The following is a 17634-nucleotide window of genomic DNA, read 5'->3' as shown; positions in this document are numbered from 1 at the left end:
ATTAAATTCATTAAAATGTTAAAATCAAACAAAAAGTGAAAAAGATAAATATTGTTTTATTTCATTAACTAAGTAACAGAAAGCATATTAGAGAACATCTCCAAAATCTACACTGACAGTCTTGTGTGGCAGCAACAGTATATTTGATTTCTCCTGTTGTCCATCTCTAGTAAGCGCTACATACAACTGTCCATGGGAGAAACAGCAACTTCGTTTAGTGGATTAAAAAGGGGTAGGAGAAAAATATTCCTACGTCTTCAGACCAACACCATCAATATCCCTCTCTCTCTACAAATCCCATTTCTTCCCTCCTGCTGCATCTTCCTTGCTGCCTACCTCTAACCCACAGCTTTTCTTTGTTATGCCTGTCGGTCGCAGACGGCTGCAACCGTGAGTACTCACTGCTTGCACTGTGGTCCTACCCTCCCCGGGTCTGCTCGCTGCGCGGGCCTGCCTTCACTGCTGTGCTCCTCGGTCTCCTCACGGCTACATGGACGCTGCTACTTCCTACTTCGATGTCGGGCCTTCCTAGGTGCGCGTGTGCATCACAGGCCCCGCCTTTGAAGCCTCTTCGGTGGGAACCTCGGGGGCGTCCCTGATTGATGATGTCATTGATCTCCTGTACTTAAGTTCCACCTTCGCCCACAGAAAGCAGTCTTGGCAACGCTCAGCTAACAAAGGTCTGCTTGTTATTCTTTCAGTGGCTAGTGCTAAACTCACATCTGTCACGGAAAGAGCTGTCTCGTTAGCGGGTCCAAAATTGTGGCACACCCTGCCTGTTGAACTGAGACTACAAAAAATCTGAAACTGTTCAAAAAGGCTTTAAAATTGTGGCTTTTACTCACGCATATGGAACAGATTCTAGCCAGTGATTATTATTTTATGTATGTTATAGTTGATTTGATTATATTTTGTTTTTTTAATTAATGTAATATTAAGTTTTTTAGTATTTTATTAAGTATTGAGTTTGATTATTTTACTTCATTATTGTATTGTTATTTAAATTATGTTTTTCTTTTTTTGCATTTTTGTTATATAATTGTAAATTGTTGCGAAGGTTAAACACCAATCATCGGTATATAAAATTGATGAAATAAATAAATAAATAAATAAGTTCTGTACGAGTCCTCTACTCCTGCCTCGTGTTCCTGAGACGCCACTCCTGCCAAGCTTGGGACCCTGTCCAGCACCCGCTCCTTAGGGGTCAGTATGTGCTCCTACGGGGACTTGCTCTCCTGGCCTACTCCGCTCCTCGGGCTGGCTTCGCGCCTCTTGGGTCCTTATCCAGCTACCAGCTCCTACCTCGGGTCTCCCTTGGAACTACTGCGGCAACTTGTGAGTTTCCTGGCTGGTCTTCCCCGTTCCTCAGAGTTGCGCCTGTGTTTCAGCAAGAATGTCCGCGCTCTCCCGCTCCTCTGGCCACGCTCTCCACTCTGGAGACTATCTTGAGCTCCCCTGCTCCACGGGACCTGCTTCAGGGTATATCACTACTGTCTGCTGTCCCGCTCCTCGGGCCTGCTTCTCTATTGCTCAGCCGGTTCTCCTCCAATCTCCGGGTACCTGTCTATGTAAGCTGCTCAGGCTTCCCTGCCTTGTGGGTTGGCCTGCGCCTTCCAGTCTATGCCCACTATGCTGCAGCTCCGCCCTCGGGGCCATCTTCCCGGAGAACCTCCTGCACGGCTATTCCTGCTCCTACCGCTCTGTGGCCTGCCTGGCGCCTCTCTCTTTCCAGGCCCTCACTCCAAGGACTGCTTACAGCCTACCACCCTATGGGGGTCACCTCCTGGTGTCTGGGGATCTCCCCACTACTGCGCCCAGAACCTCCCGCTATGCTTATACCTAGCCTCTTGACGGTGCGGACCCATGGGGCTCCTCCCCACGGGCTTTAACAACTCGCACCTCAGGTCAAGGGTCCACATACCCACAAATCATAACATTCTTCCCATCCTACGAAGCATCATCTTTGGTAGGGGTGTGCATTCGTTTCCAACGTATTGGTAATCCGCAACGTACAGGGCCATATTCATTGTATTCATGGGGAAGCAATACATATCACGATTCCCCACGAATATAATGAATCTTCACCGAATTATTCGGCCATCTAAAGGAGCTAATTTTTTTTTTTGAAACTTTCTTTATTAAGGTTTAACTTACAACAAAGATAGGTTTAGCCATAGATTTAACCAAACAGTAAAAACCCAGCAGTTTCCCCCCCCCCCCCCCTCCCCAACCATATACAGTCTGTGGAGGTCAGAAAGTCCAGTAGGAAGCAAAATTGTTTTTTTTTTTTTGTTTTGTAATCGGTGGGCAGACGGCGCCTGCCTGCCATTGCACCATGTCCTTGCAGGCCATTGAAAAAGTTCCGGGTGTCCATGGGCCAGCTGTGTTATGCTGCGGGTACTCAGCAACATCTCCGCAATCTCATCGGACAACCTAGTCTTCACCGTACCCTGGGAGCCAAATACTCCTTAAAGGCGGACCATATAGAAGTTATTTGTACAGATCTCTGTGGTGTATGTTGGGTGAGAATGGCATGCTCCAAGGAGCACAATAAAACCATCCTTCGGAACCAATGTTCAGGGTTAGGAAGATCTGTAGTTATCCAATTTTGTAAGATAATTTTCTTACCCACTAGACCTGCTCGCATAATAAATAAATTGCCCGAGGTAGATAGCCGTGGGTGAGTCGAATCTGCCATCCCAAATAACCACAAATTTGGGTCTGGTGGCAAAGATGTTTTCAGGATGGTGGAGCATATACGACATAAGTGCTTCCAGAAATTAGTAATCGAACTGCATTCCCAAAAGCAGTGGAAATAAGTCCCAGCACCTTCTCCACATCTTGGGCATTGTGATGTGTGTGCCAACTTCATTTGGTGTGCCCGAATAGGGGTGATATAACACATCCACAGAAATCTGTACTGCGTTTCTTGTAAACAGACATTCTCAGAAATCATTTTCAAATCTACAAAACATTTTTCAAACTCAACATACGTCAAGGAAAACAGTGGCCATGCCTGCCAGCGGGAATATAAAAGTCGTACTAGGTGGGCATCTGCATACTCCCCTATCTCCTTGTATAAATAGGAAACAGACTGATGTCTTTTTCCCCCCCCCCCTGAACTAGATCTCTTAAGGTATTACTGGTTTGTGTGACCACTGCTCTACGCTGTCCAGCGCTTATATAGTGAGAGACCTGAAGGTAAGCATAATAGTCCGACTGCGGTAGAGAATATCTTTGTTGGAGGGTCGGGAACGACACCAAAGCTCCTGTTAACCGATCCGTCAAGTCCGTAAAGTACGTAAGCCTCTGTTGGTGCCAACGTCGGAAAATGCTCCCGGACTTCCCTGGCGGAAACAAATCATGCCCCCTAATAGTAAGAAACTGGTCAAGAGGGTTCTGTAATTTGCCCATGGTGCAGAGCGTCCGCCAAGCTTTCCTACAAGTCCATAACAGAAGATGTGGTTTTATATGTGGAGGGAGCATTTGAGTAGGGAGCAATATTAGTGGGTTCAGGGTTTTTACCCCATACCACTCTAGGAGGCACGTATATGGGGAGACTGTGGAGGTGGCAAAAAGCCAATCTGTTATATGTCGTATGGAACAGGCTAAGTTATAATGTAACAAATGTGGGCAGCCAAGTCCCCCTTTATCTGTTGGGCTCATCAAAATAGTCGTGGTAAGTCGGGCCCGCTTTCCTCTCCAGAGAAAAGAGCGTAGGGCCCGTACAAATTGACGATGGTCCTTTCTAGTAATCCATAACGGGGCTAGCTGAAGTATATAAAGCCATTTCGGTACAAGGACCATTTTAAAGAGCTGAATACGCCCCACCAACGAAAGTGGTAGGCCCCCCCATCTCCGAAAAGCGGACAATGTTTTCTCCATCAGTGATTTAATATTTGCTGCATATAAATTTGAGATTTTCAATGGTATTCGCAAACCTAGATATTTCAGTTCCTTGACCGCCCAGCGGAGGGGGAAATCTGTGCCCCACCTGGCCTGCAAGAGGCCCGTGACATCCAGAGCTTCCGATTTAGCGTAGTTAACTTTAAGTCCCGCGAATAAACCATACTGGTCCAAGTATTCCAGCACAGCCGGCAGGGATGTCGAGGGTTGTGTGAGGTATACTAGGAGGTCATCCGCGAACCCCGCTATTTTAAATATATGGTTTGGCCCTCCGAAGCCCTTCACGTACTTACTACCCTCAATCTTCCGTAAAAGGGGGTCGAGGGCCAAGATATATAGCAAAGGGGATAAGGGGCAGCCCTGACGTACTCCCCTCTGAATAGCGATGCCCTCCGATAAGTGACCGTTGACCAGCATGTGGGACACGGGGTGTGTATATAATAAAGATAGATAGTGCATGAAATCGCCTCTCAACCCGAATCTAGAGAGAACAGAGAAAAGGTACGGCCACGCCACTCGGTCGAAGGCTTTTTCTGAATCAAAGCCCACGACCAGCGCCGGGATATTTTGGGTTTGGCAAATTGTCATGGCTGTTATCAGTTTTACAATAGTCGGAGCCGGTTTTCGGCTCCTCACAAAACCCGTTTGTTGGTGGGAGATCAAACTGGGGAGAAGGATCTTCAGTCTCTCCGCTAGGACCTTGGCGAGTATTTTTAAATCGCAATTCAATAGCGATATGGGTCTGTATGAGGCCGTGTGTTTTGGATCTTTCCCTGGTTTTGGGAGCACTATTATGTACGCTGTATTGAAGAGCGGAGGAAAACTACCTTTTGCCAATCCCTCTGAAAAGTAGCATGTCAAATGCTCCCCGATATTAGGGATGTGAATCGTTTTCCATATCGTCTTAACGATAGAAATCGTGTGGCAGGGCAAGAAAATCGTCTTAGGCACGATTTTTTAGTTAAAAAATCGTTAAAAATCGTTTTTTCCGATTAGTGCGCACTAACTCGAGTTAGTGCGCACTAACTGGGAGTTAGTGCGCACTAACTGGGAGTTAGTGCGCACTAACTGGGAGTTAGTGCGCACTAACTGAAAATGATACAATTTGACACTTTTCAGGTCAGTTAAGGTCAGTTTAGGAATGAATATGTATTCCTATTGGCTGCCCTCTTATTTATTCATGTTACCAAGTTTCCTACTGACAGTATATGGGGGATGGGAAATGGAAACAGTTGGTAGCTTGACAAAACAAGTAATGTGATCAGTCAATGTGACTAGAACTTGTGCCCTAACCCTGATACCAGGGGTATTGTGATCTTCCTGCACACAGTGCCCTATCCCTATTAATACCAGGAGTGTTGTGATCTTCCTGCACACAGTGCCCTATCCCTAATACCAGGGGTGTTGTGATCTTCCTGCACACAGTGCCCTATTCCTGATACTGGGGGTGTTGTGATCTTCCTGCACACAGTGCCCTATTCCTGATACCGGGGGTGTTGTGATCTTCTTGCACACATCCCAGTATCAGGGATAGGGCACTGCATGCAGGAAGATCACAACACTCCTGGTATTAATAGGGATAGGGCACTGCATGCAGGAAGATCACAACACTCCTGGTATTAATAGGGATAGGGCAGGGGCACTGCATGCAGGAAGATCACAATACCCCGGAGGAGTGAGGGTCAGGCAGCTCCCCCCTGTCTGTGAAGCCAGCCTCTCACTAGTAATGCAGGGAGGGAGCTGTCTCAGACTTCACCATCCTCCCCCCCCCTCACCCACACACCATTCACTAGCTGGGACATGGGGGAAGTCAGGAGTGAGGGTCAGGCAGCTCCCCCCTGTCTGTGAAGCCAGCCTCTCACTAGTAATGCAGGGAGGGAGCTGTCTCAGACTTCACCATCCTCCCCCCCCCCCTCACCCACACACCATTCACTAGCTGGGACATGGGGGGAAGTCAGGAGTGAGGGTCAGGCAGCTCCCCCCTGTCTGTGAAGCCAGCCTCTCACTAGTAATGCAGGGAGGGAGCTGTCTCAGACTTCACCATCCTCCCCCCCCCATCACCCACACACCATTCACTAGCTGGGACATGGGGGAAGTCAGGAGTGAGGGTCAGGCAGCTCCCCCCTGTCTGTGAAGCCAGCCTCTCACTAGTAATGCAGGGAGGGAGCTGTCTCAGACTTCACCATCCTCCCCCCCCCCCTCACCCACACACCATTCACTAGCTGGGACATGGGGGAAGTCAGGAGTGAGGGTCAGGCAGCTCCCCCCTGTCTGTGAAGCCAGCCTCTCACTAGTAATGCAGGGAGGGAGCTGTCTCAGACTTCACCATCCTCCCCCCCCCCCTCACCCACACACCATTCACTAGCTGGGACATGGGGAAGTCAGGAGTGAGGGTCAGGCAGCTCCCCCCTGTCTGTGAAGCCAGCCTCTCACTAGTAATGCAGGGAGGGAGCTGTCTCAGACTTCACCATCCTCCTCCCCCCCCCCCCCCCTCACCCACACACCATTCACTAGCTGGGACATGGGGGAAGTCAGGAGTGAGGGTCAGGCAGCTCCCCCCTGTCTGTGAAGCCAGCCTCTCACAATGCAGGGAGGGAGCTGTCTCAGACTTCACCATCCTCCCCCCCCCCCTCACCCACACACCATTCACTAGCTGGGACATGGGGGAAGTCAGGAGTGAGGGTCAGGCAGCTCCCCCCTGTCTGTGAAGCCAGCCTCTCACTAGTAATGCAGGGAGGGAGCTGTCTCAGACTGGTATCAGGGTTAGGGCACTGTGTGCAGGAAGATCACAACACTCCTGGTATTAATAGGGATAGGGCACTGTAAGAGATGACTGTAGTAGATTGAATAAAGATCTGATGTTTCTGCTCTCCTCACACCAAACAAAAACAACACACAAGCAGAGAAGCCCTTCTTACAAAGCTGAGCTAGTGAGTTAAGTAGGAGGAAAAGTAAACATACTTGTGCCAGTGTGGCTACTTAAAAAATACACTTACCAACAATCAATTACATATATTTGAACTGTGTACAGTTCCAGCCAGGACCACCTTTCTAAAATGCACAGTGATTGGCAAATTCAACATGCACTAGCATTTCAGGTGCCTGCTAACAAAAATAATAAACAAACAAGTTCTAGTCACGTGAGTGCTGATCATTACATTACTTTTTTGTCAAGCTTCCAACTGTTTCCATTTCACATCCCTCCAACCATTACCTCAGTGTTAGCCTTGGTAACATCAATAGATAAGAGCACAGCCAGCCAATAGGAATACATACATACATATTCATTCCTAAGTGACCTTTACTGACCTGGGAAGTGTGAACACTTTGTTTCATTTTCTGTTGGTGTTCGTTAGTTTCCAGTTCCATTTCCCATCCCCCCAACCATCACCTCAGTGGTAACCTTGGTAACATCAATAGATAAGAGGGCAGCCAGCCAATAGGAACACATATTCATTCCTAACTGACCTTCAGTGACCTGGAAAGTGTTTATTTGTATCATTTTCAGTTAGTGCGCACTAAATCGAGTTAGTGCGCACTAACGGGGAGTTAGTGCACACTAACTCGAGTTAGTGCGCACTAACACGATTTAACGATTTTTAACGATAAATCGTTAGAATTTCTATTGTATCGTGTTCTATAACGATTTAAGACAATATAAACATTATCGGACGATAATTTTAATCGTTGAAAAACAATTCACATCCCTACCCGATATATGCTGACAAAATTTTGTAGAAATCATAGGAGAACCCATCGGGGCCGGGGGATTTTCCCGGCTGGGCGGCCGAAATTACCTGCGTGATTTCAAATGTTTGAAGTGGGCGGTTCAGAAAATCGCGTTGTGAGGCTGAAATCATGGGTATTTTGACATCCTTAAAGAATTCAGTCTCCACGGTCTCGTCCGGTGGGGCCTCAGAAGTGTACAAGGTACTATAAAACTGTCTAAATAGCTCAGTAATCTCGGGCTCACTATACACCTCTCCCCCAGTGTCGGATTGTAAGCTAGTAATAAAGGATTTTTTTCTCTGCGGTTTTATTAAATGTGCCAGCAAACGGCTGGGTTTGTTACCGAATTTAAAAAGAGATTGCTGGCCTTTCCACAAATAAGCTTGTGCTCTCGTATCCAGCAGAGTATTCAACTGTCCCAAAATACTATAAAATGCCTTCCTATGTTCTTCAGTATTGCGGTGGATCATTGTCTTTTTTGCCTTTCCAAGTCGGGCTTCAAGGCCTAAAATGGATTGATTTATGCTTTTATTACGAGCATGAACATACGAGATAATTTCACCGCGGATGACGGCCTTTGCTGTGTCCCAAAATAGGTGTATGTTAGTGACGTGTTGTTTGTTATTTTTGGCGTAATCTAGCCATCGCTCTTTGAGGAATGCCTTAAAACGAGAATCATCCCTCAAAAAATGGGGAAAACGCCATATACGGTGCCCATTTGTGGTTCCTGGAGTAGTGATCTGGATGGAAATGGGGGTGTGGTCTGAGATAGCTAAAGGTTCTATCTGGGCTTTGGAAATTGTGAAAAACTCCCGTCTGGAAACCAGGATGTAATCAATACGGGATAAGGTGTGGTGGGACCTCGAGATATGGGTGTAGTCTCTCTCATTTGGGTGGAGAGTTCTCCAAACATCGAGAAGGTCAAGATAGCGACATAAGTAGGCGACTCCCTTTAGACCTCCCCCATTAAGTGGCAGCGTGGAAGCGCTCTTATCCAAGGAAACATCATGTACACCATTAAAATCTCCCACCACATACTGCGTGCCGTGGGCGTGTATCTGAAGTAAATTACATATGTTCTCAAAAAACCCCTGATTATATACATTTGGAGCATAGATATTGCAAATAGTCACCGGTTTGTTGTTCCAGTTTCCCATCACAATAAGATATCGGCCAGCAGGGTCTGCAATAGTCTGGACCACTTGAAAATGTATGTTTTTGTTCACTAATATGGCCACCCCTGCCTTGCGATGCAGCGCTTCAGCATAGATACAGGTGCCCACCCAATCCCTTTGTAATTTTTGACTTTCAATTTTTGTGAGGTGGGTCTCTTGAATACAGGCCACATCCGCATTCAACCGCTTCAAATGTGCCAACACTTTTTTACGTTTTACTGGGGTGCCCAGCCCATTGACGTTCCACGATACCAGATGTGGCATTACCCAAGCTCACATAAGATGGATTCGAGTTGAATCTGGTAAAAGAAAACAATCCCTAGGGTCGGCCCCCAGCCTGGCCTTCCCTTCACTATGCCCCATCCACCAGCCTCCATATAGGGAGGGCTTTTACCCCCTCCCTGTGCCTGGTCCCTTCGTTCCCAAAGTTCAAGTAGAGCACTAAATCCAACCCACCACAGCAAAGTCATATAAATCAACAGTCCCCTACCGTCCTTTCCTCCCCCCCTGCTCTCCGTTCCCTCCCCTCCCCCCCCCCCTGTCCCCCAATCCCAAACGAAACATGAACGACATGTCTCCAATTCTAACTGGAGACGTGGAGACCCGATTAATGTGTCCGGGGGTACCACTTCACCTAATGCGAACAAGAAACTAAACACATGCATGTCAGTAACATAACCGGGTTTTTTTTTTTTTTTTTTTCTGTAAAAGTCAGCGCGCCTGGTTGGACTATGGCTCAAGAGCATACCCAAACTGTGGCTCCCGAGTGTCGCTATCGCTCTGGCTCCTAGGGGATTTTCGGCCTCAGTCCGCGTGTATTATCCTCCCTCGGCGCGCTCTCCGAAGGTTATGGGAGTCTGCCCCCTTGTCCGGGCGTGGGCCACCAGCGCCAGGTACGCTGTTAAGAATATCCGACTGCGCGAAGAAGGGGTAGTAGATGAAGCACACAAAACATACAGCTCACCTCCAGGGAACATGCTCCGCACTCGCGAGGCCCAAAACTGCCAGTCAAGTGCACGAATCCCCCCCCGGGCGGGCAACCCCGGGCCTCCCCCGAGGAAACTCCCGGGGAGTGCTCCCCTCGCCCAAGACGGCGCCTCGCCGACAAACCTTTAACGCGGGGAGCCCGGGTCCAATTTTAAATTTCGCCTTCTGTCTTTTGTTTCCCCTCTCTGTTTTTGTTTGTGGGTACGCCGACGCTCTCCGCTTATCCCCACCAAAGAAAAGGAAAGCCACCCGTCGGCTACTGTTGGCTCGGCGTCCGAGCTCCCTCCTCAGTACAGCTCGTCTGCCATGTTAGCTGATGGGGTGACAAGAGGAAATTCAAGATGGATAATGTCACTCGTGCGCCGGGAAGAGCAAAAATTCCCTTTTTTTTTTTTTTTAAAAACAACAAAACCTGTTTCCTCCCTCGCCGGCCTCGCCATGTCATGGAGACTATTTATGGGAGCTTGAGCTTGTCAAGAAAAACTTTTGCTGCCTCCGGCCTCTCGAAGAGGTGGCTTTTGTCCTCATGCCAGATGCGTAGCCGGGCCGGGTAGAGCAGTGAAAATTTTATGCCCTGGTTATGCATGCGGGTGCACATGGGGGAGAAACTGCGGCGCATTTCAGAGACCGCCGCCGAGAAGTCTTGGAAAATGCGGATTTTATGCCCGTGGTGTTCCAGTTCCTTGATGTTGCGAGAAGCCCACCATATTTCCGCCTTATGGGCATAGTTATGAATCTTAGCGATGACCAAACGAGGATGCGCCTGGCCGTCCTTCCTTGCCCCTAGTCGATGGGCCCTCTCGACGATCAATTTGTCCTTCAAATGCGGGAGCTTAAGAACCTCCGGTAGCCACTCAGTTAAAACTGTGCTCAATGTTTTCTCTTCCACACTCTCCGGGAAGCCCAAGAAGCGTAGGTTCTCCCGTCTAGCTCTGTTTTCAAGTTCATCTACTTTTGCGTGCAATTGTTTGAGTTGTTTTTCTGTGTCCGCCATTTTACGCTCGGTTTGAAGCGCGTCGTCTTCTACACTGGAAATGCGGTTTTCCATGTGATCAATGCGAGGGTTCAACTCGGCCAGTGTCTCTTTGATCTCCCCCATCTGCGTGGTAATATGGTTTAATTTTTCGTCCAAAGCTTCGCAAATTGCCACTTTAATATCGTCGATGGTGAGCCCTGGAGAGGGCTGAGAGAGCCCTCCCTCGCCCGCGGCCGCCATCTTGGGGGAGGTAGTCCTCGGTTTTTCTTTCTCCTTTTTACCTCCTTTAGATGTCATCGGGGTGTTCAATTTGTTCATATAGCGGGTTATGGACATGTGCGCTTCTCGCCAGCTAAGTTTATATCTCGTTCGTGGGTTTTTCACATGCAGATGCAACGCGGTATGTGAAGTGGGCCCCGGAGCTGGTGAGGAGACGTCCGACCAGCTCACCACATCACGTGATCTCCTAAAGGAGCTAATTTAAACAACCCCCCCACACTCCTGACCCCCCCAAGACTTACCAAAACTCCCTGGTAGTCCAGCGAGGGGTCCGGGAGCCATCTCCTGCACTCACGCCGTTGGCTGCGGTATTCAAAATGGCGCCGATTGCCTTTGACCTTACTATGTCACAGAGGCTAACGGTGCCATTGGTCGGCCCCTGTCACCTGGTAGGAGCAATGGATGGCCGGCGCCATCTTGTGCGCCGGCCATCCATTGTAATTGGCCCACACCCAATAAGTGTTACAATAGGCTTACAGGTCGATTTTAAAAAAAAGGTGCGAGCATTAAAAACGGGGGTTATGCGTGTGGCCAGGCCTTGTGCACACTGCGCACATCTTCAAAGGGGCCCGGCCACACGCATAACCCCCGTTATGCGCCGAAGTGCCGAGCCCAGTTAAAGGGGTGAGGAGGGGCAGGGCTGGAGGCGCCGGTACAGCGGCCATTTACTGCTGTGCCGGGGAAGTGCGTGCTGGCAGTCGGCCGATATGCACAAGTTGCTTCTGCTCCAGAGGAGCAGCAACTTAAGAAACAAACAAACAAAAAAACAAACGAAGATACGTGACATTTAGGGGGTGGGGAGGAACATAAGAAAATTCCATACTGGGTCAGACCAAGGGACCATCAAGCCCAGCATCCTGTTTCCAACAGTGGCCAATCCAGGCCATAAGAACATGGCAAGTACCCCAAAATTAAGTATCTCCCATGTTACTGTTGCTAGTAATAGCAGTGGCCATTTTCTAAGTCAATTTAATTAATAGCAGGTAATGGACTTCTCCAAGAGCTTACCCAATCCTTTTCTAAGCCCAACTACACTAACTGCACTAACCACATCCCCGGGCAACAAATTCCAGAGTTTAATTGTACATTGAATGAAAAAGAACTTTCTCCGATTAGTTTTAAATGTGCCACATGCTAACTTCATGGAGTGCCCCCTAGTCCTTCTATTATCCAAAAGCATAAATAACCGATTCACATTTACCCGTTCTAGACCTCTTATGATTTTAAACACCTCTATTGTATCCCCCCTCAGCCATCTCTTCTCCAAGCTGAAAAGTCCTAACCTCTTTAGTCTTTCCTCATAAGGGAGCTGTTCCATCCCCTTTATCATTTTGGTCTCCCTTCTCTGTACCACCTCCATCGCAACTATATCTTTTATGACATGCGGCGACCAGAATTGTACACAGTATTCAAGGTACGGTCTCAACATACAGAGGCATAATGACATAATGACATTTTCCGTTTTATTCACCATTCCCTTTCTAATAATTCCCAACATTCTGTTTGCTTTTTTGACTGCCGCAGCACACTGAAACGACGATTTCAATGTGTTATCCACTATGACGCCTAGATCTCTTTCCTAATATGGAATCTAACATTGTGTAACTATAGCATGGGTTATTTTTCTCATCTTGCACTTAACCACATCTCATCTTGCACTTATCCACATGAAATTTCATCTGCCATTTGGATGCCCAATTTTCCAGTCTCACAAGGTCTTCCTGCAATTTATCACAATCTGCTTGTGATTTAACTACGCTGAATAATTTTGTATCATCTGCAAATCTGATTACCTCACTCGTCGTATTTCTTTCCAGATCATTTATAAATAAATTGAAAAGTACGGGTCCCAATAGAGAGGGGAAAGCGAGGTTAGGGTAGGTGGTAGGGAAGTTCCCACCCAGTCCACTCCTTAATTGGAGTGGACTGGGAGGGAACTGGGGAAGGCTGGGATGCGTCGCCGTGTGAAATATGCAAAACTGTACCCCCCTTGCGCACACCGCACCCACATGCACGCACAGATTACAAAATCCGTGCGCGCATGTGCGAGTGGCCTGCCGATTTTATAACATGCGCGTGCATGTTATAAAATTGGTATGTTCATGTCTGAGCGCTGGGTGAGCGCATATGAATGCGCACAATTAACCCCTTAACGCCTTAAGACCATAAGCAGTACCATGCTGGCTCAGACCAAAGGATCATCAAGCTCAGCTTCTTGTCTCTAACAATGGCCAGTCCCTCCAAGTAGATTCAATTTCTTGCTGCTATCTCCTTGTGACAAGTGGTGGCTCTCCCTGGTTAATAATTATTTTAATAGTTAATATATTTTTTCATGAACTTATCCAAACTCTTTTTAAATTCAGTTAGGCTAGCTATCTTAATCCCATCCTCAGGCAGTGAATTCCATAACTTGATTGTGCATTGAGTGAAAAAAGAGACAATTAAGATGGGATATGATTGAGATCTACAAAACTGTAAGTGGAGTAGAACAGGTAAATAAGGAATAATTATTTACCCTTTCAAATTACACTAGGACTAAGGGATACTCACTGAAACTAACAGGTAGCAGATTTAAAACAAATTGGAAAAAAGTATTCTCCAAGTTGACAGCCCTAACCTGTTTAGTCTTTTTAGATAGGGAAGATGTTCTAACCCTTATTTTTGTTGCCTTCTCTATAACTTTTCTAACTCCACTATATCCTTTTTGAGAATTGCACACTCAAGATGCTGCCACATCAATGATCTATACAGAGGCATTATAATATTCTCGGTTGTATTCTCCATCCTTTTCAAATTATTCCTAGCATTCTCTTTGTTTTTCTGATTACCATAATGCTCTGAGCTGAGGATTTCAATGTACTTTCTACACAGTGACTCCTAGATTTTTTTCTTGGGTGGTTATTCGTCATGCAGAATCCATCATTTGTATATCTAAACTCGGGGTTATTTTTCCCTATGTGCATTGCTTTGCATTTGTCCATATTAAATTTCTTCTGCCATTTAAGATGCCCAATTCTCCAGTCTTGCAAAGGCCTTCTGTAGTTCTCCCAATCTGCCTGTGTTTTTGGTTCTAGTTACCTTCCACCTCCGCCATTGATGTAGAGAGCAGTGCTGGAGCTGCATCTAAGTGAAGTATCTAGCTTAATTGGTTAGGGGTAGTAACTGCTGCAATAAGAAAGCTACTCCCATGCTTATTTGATTACCCAGCCTGTGCCATTCAGTCCTTGTTGGTTGTTGTTTGAATATAATTCCTCTTTTTCTCTTTCCCCCCTGCCATTGAAGCAGAGAGCAATGCTGGATATGCATTGAAAGTGAAGTATCAGACTTATTTGGTTTGGGGTAGTAACCGCCGCAACAAGCAAGCTACTCCCTGGTTTTTTGTGAATGCAAATCCTTTTTACCACATTTCCTCTCGCCGTTGAAGCATAGAGGAATGCTGGAGTCGCATTGACAGTGAGTATGTTTATTGAATAAGGGTATTAATCTCCAGGTAGTAGCTGTCATTCCCGCAAGCTACCCCCATGCCTCTTCTCTTCATTCACATCCTCTATACTTTATGAATCCACAGTATTTATCCCATGCCCCTTTGAAGTCCTTAACAGTTTTGGTCTTCACCACTTCCTCCGGAAGGGCGTTCCAGGCATCCACTACCCTCTCCGTGAAGAAATACTTCCTGACACAGGTTCTGAGTCTTCCTCCCTGGAGTTTCAAATTGTGACCCCTGGTTCTGCTCATTTTTTTCCAATGGAAAAGGTTTGTCATTGTCTTTAGATCATTAAAACCTTTCAAGTATCTGAAAGTCTGTATCATATCACCTCTGCTCCTCCTTTCCTCCAAGGTGTACATATTTAGATTCTTCAATCTCTCCTCATAAGTCATTCGATGAAGACCCTCCACCTTTTTGGTCGCCCTTCTCTGGACCGCCTCCAACCTGTCTCTGTCCCTTCAGAGATACGGTCTCCAGAACTGAGCACAGTACTCCAGATGAGGCCTCACCAAGGATCTGTACAAGGGGATAATCACTTCCATTTTCTTACTCAATATTCCTCTCTCTATGCAGCCCAGCATTCTTCTGGCTTTAGCTATTGCCTTGTCACATTGTTTCGCCGACTTCAGATCGTTAGACACTATCACCCCAAGGTCTCTCTCCTGCTCCGTGCACACCAGCCCTTCATCCCCCATTGAATACAGTTCTTTTAGATTTCCACACCCCATATGCATGACTCTGCACTTCTTGGCATTGAATCTCAGCTGCCATATCTTCGACCACTCTTCCAGCTTTCTTAAATCCCGTCTCATTCTCTCCACCCCTTCCGGCGTGTCCACTCTTTTGCAGATCTTAGTGTCATCTGCAAAAAGACAAACCTTACCTTCTATCCCGTCCGCAATGTCTCTCATAAAGATATTGAACAAGACCAGTCCCAACACCGATCCTTGCAGCACTCCACTTAACACCGTTCTCTCTTCAGAGTAAGTTCCATTTACCATCACACATTGTTTTCTGTCCGTCAACCAGTTTGCAATCCAGGCCACCACCTTGGCACTCACTCCTAAGCTTCTCATTTTATTCACCAGCCTCCTGTGCAGGTCCGTATCAAAAGCTTTGCTAAAATCCAAGTAGATGACATTGAGTGCTCTTCCTCGATCCAATTCCTTAGTCACCCAATCAAAAAAGTCGATCAGATTTGTATGACAGGACCTTCCCTTGGTGAAACCATGCTGCCTATGGTCCATCAGTTCTGCTGCTTGTAGATAGTACACAATTCTTTCCTTCAGCAGCGACTCCAATACCTTTCCCACCACCGAGGTGAGACAAACCGGCCTGTAGTTTCCAGCCTCCTGTCTGCTCCCGCTCTTGTGAAGCGGGACCACCGTCGCTCTTCTCCAATCACTTGGCACCACTCCTGTTTCCAGGGAGCTATTGAACAGCTCACACAGCGGAGCCACCAGCACATCTCTGAGCTCCCTCAGTATCCTGGGATGAACCTCATCAGGCCCCATGGCTTTGTCCACCTTCAGTTTTCCTAGCTCTTCCCATACATTCTCTTCTGTAAATGGAGTTACATCCATTCCGCTTCCCTCCAGTTTCTTGTTAACTAGTGTCGGCCTTCTCCGGGGTCTTCTTTAGCGAATACCGAACAGAAGTATTCATTTAATATTTCTGCCATTTCTTCATCTGTCTCTACCCATTGATCCTTTTCACCTTTCAATTGCAGTATATCACTTTGGACTTTTCTCCTTTCTCTGATGTTTCTGAAAAATGTTTTGTCACCTCGCTTTACCTCTTTGGCAATCCTTTCTTCTGCTTTAATTTTCGCTTTCTTGATTGCTTTCTTCGTCTTCCTCAGTTCCACCAGATATTCTTCCTTGTGTTCCTCTTTTTGGGATTCTTTATATTTCTTGAACGCTGTTCTTTTAGCTTTTATTTTGTCAGCCACCTCCTTTGAGAACCAAATAGGTTTCATTTTTCTCTTGCTTTTCTTTACTTTTCTAACATATAGATTAGTTGCCTTGGTAATTGCTCCTTTTAGATTGGTCCACTGTTGTTCCACATCTCTCTCGTTCTCCCAGCATTCTAGTTCTACCTCCAGGTACTTCCCCATTTCTTCAAAGTCTGTGTTTTTGAACTGCAAAACTCGAGTCTTCATGCTACTTCTCCGTATCCTATTTGTGATATTAAACCATACTGTATGTTGATCACTGGTGCTGAGGTGGGCACCCACCTAGACATTAGAGACATTATCTCCATTAGTGAGAACTAAGTCGAGTATAGCTCTCTCCCTGATGGGTTCCATTACCATTGTTTGAACAGAGCCCCTTGCAGGGCATCCACTATCTCTCTACTACTGTTATATTCTGCAGAAGGGATTCTCCAGTCTACATTCACAAGCTACCCTAGCACCTCCTTGCTAACGCGACCCCTAATTTAAATATTGCATGGCGCCCCCAGGAGGGGCGCCGATTAGGAAAGTGGGCGCTGACTGTTCAGCGCCTGCTTTCTGCGCATAATTATTGCATTGGCCCTTGGAAGTGTAAGTTACCAGTGCTGCTGTTAGAGTATTATTCTGACAGCAATGTTAGAGTTATCTGAGAAGCCTCCCTTTTCACCGCCCCACCCTGATATTGAAAATGGCACGTGTGCTAGAGGTCCCCTCCTAACCTCCATCTATCCACAACCACTATCCCTATACTTCCTTCCTGCTTGGAACCCCCAAGACCACCTGGAGTGCTACCAGTGTTGCTGTCAAAGCGATGCTGGATGCTACTGGGAGCAGTATGAATGGCATGTAATATTCTGACAGCTAACTTATCAGGATAAGTTTGGTCTGCCCAGGAATGCCCACAAACCATCCCAACTTAAACAGTTACATTGTTTACTGGCTATCAACTTAGCCAGATAATGCAGGAGCAATCAGATAGGTGGGGAATTTAAAATCCCTTTGATTGTTGACCACCAAAGTCTATCTGGCTAATTAGTTATGGACCTGTCCTCCAGAAACTTATCCAAATCTTTTTTAAACCCAGTTTTACTACTAGCCTTAATCACATTTTCTGGCAATAAGTTCCATAGCTGAACTGTGC

At 46.8% G+C, this 17634-nt stretch overlaps 1 protein-coding gene across 1 annotated transcript in view; it reads right to left on the bottom strand.

Moving 5' to 3' along the window:
* Positions 1–17634, bottom strand: part of GLP2R (glucagon like peptide 2 receptor) — a 226302-nt gene that overhangs the window by 33693 nt on the left and 174975 nt on the right. The window lies entirely within an intron of this gene.

The sequence above is a fragment of the Rhinatrema bivittatum genome, chromosome 4 (genome assembly GCF_901001135.1).
Source record: "Rhinatrema bivittatum chromosome 4, aRhiBiv1.1, whole genome shotgun sequence".
NCBI lineage: Eukaryota > Metazoa > Chordata > Amphibia > Gymnophiona > Rhinatrematidae > Rhinatrema > Rhinatrema bivittatum.
Note: the sequence above shows the minus strand (reverse complement) of the source record. Positions and strands in the feature narration are given on the sequence as shown.